The sequence below is a fragment of the Notothenia coriiceps genome, unplaced genomic scaffold (assembly GCF_000735185.1).
Source record: "Notothenia coriiceps isolate Sejong01 unplaced genomic scaffold, NC01 NC01_scaffold00036301, whole genome shotgun sequence".
NCBI lineage: Eukaryota > Metazoa > Chordata > Actinopteri > Perciformes > Nototheniidae > Notothenia > Notothenia coriiceps.
In genome coordinates this window covers 82752-91141 of record NW_011369002.1, presented here as the reverse complement: position 1 = coordinate 91141, position 8390 = coordinate 82752, and positions in this window count along the sequence as shown.

The following is an 8390-nucleotide window of genomic DNA, read 5'->3' as shown; positions in this document are numbered from 1 at the left end:
AAATGACTTATTACTTTAATATTTTGGGTGTTTTTGCTAAACTGAGTCTCAAAGGGTACAGTCTACTGTGTTGCCTATCTGGCCTAGTCTGAGCAACTTCCCCTCCCCCAACACTTCACTATTTTTCGCTTGCCCGGTCACCCAGCGGTTGATTAATTCTCCTTTCGCCTTGCTCAGTCATTCAGATTTGGAAAGTAAATAACAAGTTGACATCATTACGGCTCTACACTGGTGTGACACATTCCTTTGGTTACCGTACAAACGGCAGTATTTGCGCACTGAATATTCCATTCTTAAACCATAACTGCTTCAACTGAAATGTATATTCTATAACACATAGGTTTGAGCAAGCTCTCTGATTGGTCAATAGGCGTGTTTGATTCCACGATCAAACAACGATCAAATAGAACGTGCCCTGAATGTGCCTAATCACAAAGTATCCAGTGGCCTACACACGCCACTAGCCTACCGAAACTACTTCCATGAGCCTACATCGTGTGGTTTCCATAGCGACGTTTAGCGACACACAGCCGTCACATACATTGTCTCTCGTTGGAAATCGGTAGCTACAAAATGTCAGATTTTAAAGTTAATTTTGATTTGTTGGGGGGCCTCAGTATTGATGAATGGTTGGACATGGACACAGACCACAAAACCAACGAAAGATTTGCGGCTGTTTCAACTGACGAGTTGAGTGCGTTGGAAAAAAGGCTATCGTTACCATTGGAACTACTTTCTAGGAACTACTTTNGTGTTTAGATGTCAAGTGTTTTTTGGTATCTATTTTTTTAAGACACCTCATCTATATATAGTGAGCTTGATAGTTATTTTTGGCATTTTTGGACATACTATATGGAAACATTTTGGACTCTCAAAATTGCCTCAAAATACGTCTCATAAACTCGAATTTTTGAAAGTGATATTTATTTGCACTAGGGTAACACAAACATGCTCAACGAATACATTTTGAAAGCTTGGAAATATATACCTGGGATGGTCACTAAGTAGGGATGTCCGATCCATAATTTTTTCTTCCCGATCCGATTCACCGATCATGTGTGGATTTTGACAATTTGCCGATACCAGATTTCTTTCCCTGGATCCGATCTTTATGCATATGCACTTAACGAGAAAAAAAGAAAAAAAGATTCAAGCTTGTCCCTTAAGTGTTATTTTTTATTTAAATTGGATATTCTATCCAACATGGATATAGCTTCTTTTTTTCACAGCAGCATTGGACTCAGTTCAGTTGTGCAGCATGTGGATCACAAACATAAAGCTTTCCAGCTACTCGTTAGCGTTACTGCTACAATTAGACACTGCGCCTGCCACTCTTGTTGCCAGATTTGAGAGAAATAAGCAACCAGGTTATGAATAACAAGCCCAAAAAAAGCACACATATGAGTTCCTGTAATTGAAACCAAAACAAGGCCTCAGATACTTTTAACTGAACATGGGTCAAAATTTGTTTTGTAACCATTGAAAAAATCTTTAAAAAAGAAAAAAAAATAATAAAAAATCACGATCCCTGATTTTTCCTCCCCATTCCGATCTTTTTGAAAACACGTGATCGCTCCATCCCGATCACGTGATCGGACGGGACATCTCTATCACTTAATTAAATGACATATTATTGGAGGTTCAGCACATGAACCTATATACACATGTTATTAACAAATAGCAGGTGTATCCATAGGTGTTTTTTTAATGGATGGTCTCCTCCTCCATGTCAAAAAAAATGACAGAACACATTAAGTCACCCTCAAAACTAATTATTATATTTAAAAAGTGATTTTATTCATTAAACACTTGCAGCATAGAGGCTTTTAATACAGGACGAGCTAAAAAAGGAGAATCTTACAGAAAATAAGGACTTAAAAAGAAAACAATGTGCCTTATTAGACGCTATCATAGGGAAATGCACAGCAGGAACAGCAACAACGACAGAGCGACAGACAAACAGAAGACAGTGAAGGACAGTTGACTTTTTTAGTGCTGACATTTCATTGTTTGCATATTTTATGAGGGCTATTTGGAGACAAGGTCTGAACACTTCTCTTTCATTATGTCTGTTTTGTTTTGGCGAGGCTGACGTGTGATTGATTTGTTACCCAAACACTCAGAGAAGATTATACGAGCGGCTGCAGATTTAATCACACGGTGTAAAACACACTGTGAGGACTTTCTGTTTCCTGTTCATTTTGCATTTGGTTAGTTGTGAGCTCTCAGAGTAAACTGACTTCAAGTCTATTTGTTAATCTGTACATTCATATTGTGTATTCGATAGAGTATGAACTTGCTGTAGGACGTTATTGAGGATGTTGAATCTCCATGTTTCCATGTTTGTGCTGATTTTGAAAAATGTTGGGTTGATTTGAAAGTTTTAGCGAACTCAAGTCTGCCTTTTCTGTTCCTGAAAGTGTCAGAAATTAATTCAGCTTCCTCAACATACATAACAAAACAACACCAACCTTTTCTAAACCAGCCAAGCCATTTATTAGCTATTATCTGCGTATAATGCAACTTGTGCGAATTGCCCAACAAATGCACGTTAGCATCCGGTAGTTTCTACGTGCTGGGGACCCCTAGTTTACATTTCTATCATAAAACGTTGGGGTACTCACTCACTCACTCACTCTCATCTTACGTTACAACTGTTCTTTATTCCTGTGCTCCTCAGACGTCCGAAGACTCGCTCCTTCGACAACCTGCCGAGCGCCTGCGAGCTGAGCGGCTCTCTGCCTCCCAACCGCCGCTCCAGCGACCCGAGCCTCAACGAGAAGTGGCAGGACCACCGGCGCTCGCTGGAGATCAAAATGGCCGCCGGTCCTGAGGGGGAACCGGAACAGGAAGAAGGGATTCCTAACGGGGTGGGGCCTCATCCGAAGGAGGGAGGGGACTCTGAGCTGGAGGACAGCCCTCAAACCAGGGGGCCGGACGCTGTTAGGGGAAAGGAAGGAGAGGAGGAAGCAAAGGAAGCAAAGGAAGCAAAGGAAGCAAAGGAGGCAAAGGAGGCAAAGGAAGCAAAGGAGGCAAAGGAAGCAAAGGAAGCAAAGGAAGCAAAGGAAGCAAAGGAGGCGGAGCTTTCTGTGGCGGTGGGCGTCGCCGAGGGCCAGGTGGAGAACATCCTGAAGGAGGCGACGAAGGAGGAGGCGGGAGCAGAGACGCAGAAAGAGGGAGGAGTTATTAATATCCGTAAGAGTGCGAGTGACAAGGAGGCGAAGGAGGAAGGAGGGGATCAGTGTGCGAAGGTAAATGGTATTCAGGTGGAGAAGGAAGGGTTGGCTAACGGTCACCATCAAGAGAACGGAGTAACGGAAGCTGAGGAGGAAGAGGAGGATGAGGAGAAGGAGGCGACTCCAGAGGAGAAGGAGGCGACTCCAGAGGAGAAGGAGGCGACTCCAGAGACTCCAGAGGAGGAGGGTGTAGAAATGTCTAGTGTACAGGAGGAGGCTGTGAAGGGAGCGAGTGAGTTGGTCTCAGCCGAGCGTCCTGCAGCTCTCAGGACTCTAACCAACGGCTTCACCTCTCCTGAGGAGGAGCCGCTGGACAAGAGAGCCTCCGTGATGGAGAGCTCCACAGAGACTCTGACGGAGGAGGTCTGCAGCCGGCTGGAGCCCCCCCCCAGGCAGGAGCAGGGTCTGGAGGCGGGGGAGCAGCTCATCAGGACTTTGAACGGGAAGAGACCCTCGCTGTGTGCCTTTCAGGACCGAGAGGGGCTTCATAACGGCGACGTCTCCGAGCTCCACGGGGTCAAAGGTAACGGAGAAAGGGCTCCTCTCAGTCGGCAGGTTTCCCTCGCCAGCTGTAGCTCCCTCCCCCCCCGCTGCTCGCTGCATCGATGGTGTCATCACCACGCGCCGCCGAACCGCGCCGCGATCGTTACCCCCGAGCAGCAGCCGTCTGTCCGCAGCCACCTGGACGACGACGGGCTGACGCTGCACAGCGACGCCGTGCAGACCAGGCTGCGGCAGATCGAGGCGGGACACCAGCTGGAGGTGGAGACGCTGAAGAAGCAGGTGCAGGAGCTGTGGAGCCGCCTGGAGAACCAGCACCACTCCCACCGGGTCAACGGGGACACGGGGGACGAGGAGGGGGTGAGGGAACACAGCTTTTAGCAAGCGTTACACATGCACTCACACACACACACACACACACACACACACACACACACACACACACACACACACACACACACACACACACACACACACACACACAGAGGATATCTCACACACACACACACAGAGGATGTCACACACACACACAGAGGATATCTCACACACACACACACACGCACGCACGCACGCACACACGCACGCAAACACACACACATACACAGAGGATATCTCACACACACACACACACACACACAGAGGATATCTCACACACACACCACACACACACACACACAGGATATCACACACACACACACACACACACACACACACACACACACACACACACACACACACAGGATATCTCACACACATAGAGGATGTCACACACACACACACAGAGGATGTCACACACACACACAGAGGATATCACACACACACACACACGCACGCACGCACACACACACACACACACACAGAGGATATCTCACACACACACACACAGAGGATATCACACACACACACACACACACACACACACACACACACACACACACACACACACACACACACACACACAGAGGATGTCACACACACACACACACACACACAGAGGATATCCATGCACACACACACACACACACACAGAGGATATCTCACACACACACAGAGGATATCTCACACACACACACAGAGGATATCCATGCACACAGAGGATATCCATACACACACATGCAGACAGAGTGCTTTCACAACCTGACACTTCACTNACAGGCGTACGGACCTCGCAGTACTGTCGTACCAATAATGACGTTCAAGAACGGCCTCAAGTGTATGATTGCGATTCTATTACACAAACTATCATTTTAATCAATTAAAATGATAGTTTGTGTAATAGAATCGCAATCATACACTTGAGGCCGTTCTTGAACGTCATTATTGGTACGACAGTACTGCGAGGTCCGTACGCCTGTACTGGAGTTCAAGAACGGCCTCTCGTGTATGATTGCTTAATTAGCCTACTGCATGTTGTTAGTTGCATAGCCTACTACACGTTTCACGTGACTATTGGTTGTTGTTTCCAAACAAGACAGTTGGTAGGAAAATTAGCCAGCCCCCACTGTAGCCATTTTGGTTGTAAACAGAGCCAAATCTACTATGAGGGTGCCTAATTTGGGGGATTTGTCAACCAAGAGGGAGTTACCATTCTTAATTTAAAAAATGTACATGTTCATTGGAAAGCCTGGTCGTAATTTAGAAGCAGAATATTTTTGATTACTCTCAGGCCGTAAACAAACAAATGATATGTATTGAACGTTTGAAAGTTACAATACAACTTAATAGGATATGGAGCTTTTATATCAGATACTTTATCTTTTTAAGAGCGATGTAGGTTCATTCTGTTGGACTGAAGGACAGTATTTCTAAAAATCATGCAAAAGCCCTGATTATAAACTAAAACGTCCCCATATGTAATCAAAGACTGTGGGAAAATTGACCTACAGCAAAATCCCAGCAAATCTTTTAGAAGCTTAAGATCAGTAACTCATTTTGTATTTATTGAGGAAGATGATCAGCTACAGAGAAATATCAATGTGGTGCTCCACTGAGTATGTGGATACTCAAGATACCGGATGGGGGATTCATTTCAAATAAACAATGCCTGTTCATTGTGAAACATATCACCCCGTTCAACCATGTTGTTCGGTGATCTATTTCTAAAACCTTTTGGATAACAACATGGGTTTAATGGACAGAGGAATGAACTACATCATGATTTGGTTTTCCGTATAGCAACATTATGGCTAAATGTTGGTGTTTTCATGCATGGCATTTGATAACAACGAAACAAATATTGAATACCACCAACCCTCTTGATTTCCTGCATAACATATAAAATGTTTTCTTTAAGATCTTGAATGTCAGTGCACCTCATGGCTTTGTCCATTGCCGGGCATTGTTGTCCTCTTTTCTTTCATACACATTTTTCTCTGGACCATAATCCTCACAGGACCCAGCCATAGTGGTATATTACATACTGAATGAGACAATGTAACAAACTCACACAGTTCAAAGAGGACATGCATATGTCAGTCAGTCTCTGATGTGCATATTTTGTACGACCATATGCAACACAGAGGATTCGGTCAGAGCTGTTCTCTAGAGCAATCTATATTTGATGAGAGCAGATAAATGGATGTATGAGCTCACCCCTGCAGCCTGCCAAATAACAGTTACAGAGCGCTTTATTCACAGTTATATAGATTTCAGGGAGGAAGTGAGGAATCTCATTCCAAGAAAAGGCCAAATGAAAACGTTTCCCCATTCATATCTGGCCTTATTCAAGATATGACCTGTCTGCATTTTACAGAATCCTTTGTGTTATTCCATGCTTCTCACTGTAAGATTCATCCCCTTACTTTCTTTATCTAATGATAATGATTACAAAAAATGCAATTATCAATAGGCTATATTATGTGTAGGCCTAGTGCATACTAAAGTTATATTAGATGATGTATGTAACACACTTATTAAGAAGTGTAATTCTGAAAAGCCCTACAAATCGTTCTCCACATTATGCTTCAATGTTGCTGTGATGCAGTACAGTGTAGGAGTTGCAGTTAACCTGGTTGAACTGGCAGATACTGATGCACACAAGGGCTATACTGCATGGTGTGTTGAATAACAATTTAGTTCAGATGTAAATTTGAAGTTATAACTTTAAGTTCAACATGTATACGCTGAGGTGTTAGCCCATACATGAAATGTTCTTCATAACTAGACAAAATACATATCAGTTCAATCACCTCTGAGCTTCTCAACTAACAAATAGAAATGTTACGCTTGCTTGAAATGGTCTTTGCCTTTTGGCAAGTTTATTGGAATGTATGGTGGTTTCATTAATTAGTTTGTCATCTGTAGGTGGTATTTTTTGTTTAGTTGGATTCATGGATATACCCAAAAAGTGATCCAGTTCTCTAAATCTGTAATAATTTGTTGAAGTACTCAATTCAGCCCAGCATGCTGTGGAAGGCATTTTGAAACAATATTGAGTTTGAGTAAGGAAAAATTAAAAGTGAAGAGGAAAGTGTGTTTTATTGTTCAGCTTTATAACAAAGACAATTAAAGTATCAAACCCCATTAAACTCTGCTGCAAACTGCCGGAGGTTACAGTCTGCCGGACAACTTCATCTACAAATAGTATGTCTTCTGTACTGGTTTCCCCTCAATTAATAATGCACCCTTAATTTATAACCACATACTGCAGCTTAATTGGCTTCTTCATCTCCAGAATTGAACCCTTGGAGCTGTCTCAAAAACAGTACTAATGTCATGCTTATATTAAAGTTATACAGATATTTGAGCCAGCACTAATAAAAACAGAGACCAACTTATATTTGGTTCACTTCTTTTTCCTTCTCTTACATCAGCCTTTTGCCATTATAAAAACCACTGGAGCTGCATTTGTCAAGCAAGCTTTAGAACTTTGGATCTCGCTTGCTTGCTCTTTATTGCATGAATGCTCTAAAACCAAAATCAGTAATCCCCTCACACTGCCTTTTGCCCCTTTCTGCGCTTCTATTATATGCTCTATGGTAGGCGCGTTTCCTGCCTGCCATAGAGCTGGGGCTGACCTCCTAACAAAGAACAGGTTCAATCTGCCTCCCCTCCCCCAACTCAGGAAGCTGATGAGGGTCACATGACCTTTCTAGACAGCACTGAGGAGCAATGGTAATGTGTACGGGTGGGGGAAGGGTGCTGCAAGTCACACGACTCTTTTTGTGTCGTTATTAGGCTGAGGAAATGCGTGGAAAGCTCAGTTTGTAGCAGGGGAATATGCAGTTGGGTATCTATTCCTCTTTGTGCTCTGGTGTCCATTGACATATTGGATTTAGCACCCTAAGCTCGGCTGAATGGGAGCACGGGGGCCTGGCTGTCAAAGCCAGTCTGGAGGAAAAGGATTCTGTGTGTGTGTGTGTGTGTGTGTGTGTGTGTGTGTGTGTGTGTGTGTGTGTGTGTGTGTGTGTGTGTGTGTGTGTGTGTGTGTGGTTCAATGGAGGGAAAAAGAGAGCATTGTGTACTGTACAACACCACCCCCAGTGTCTTCCTCCCCTCCCCCACTGCAACCATCCACACAGCCTGATATGCAGGAGGCTTCCTGTATTAGCCTACACTGTTATGTCATCGTCTACAGACCTATTTTGCAGACAAAGCATAGCAAAAGGAAAGAGAAAGACATCTGTATTTACAGGTGTAATTGCTTTAGTTTCA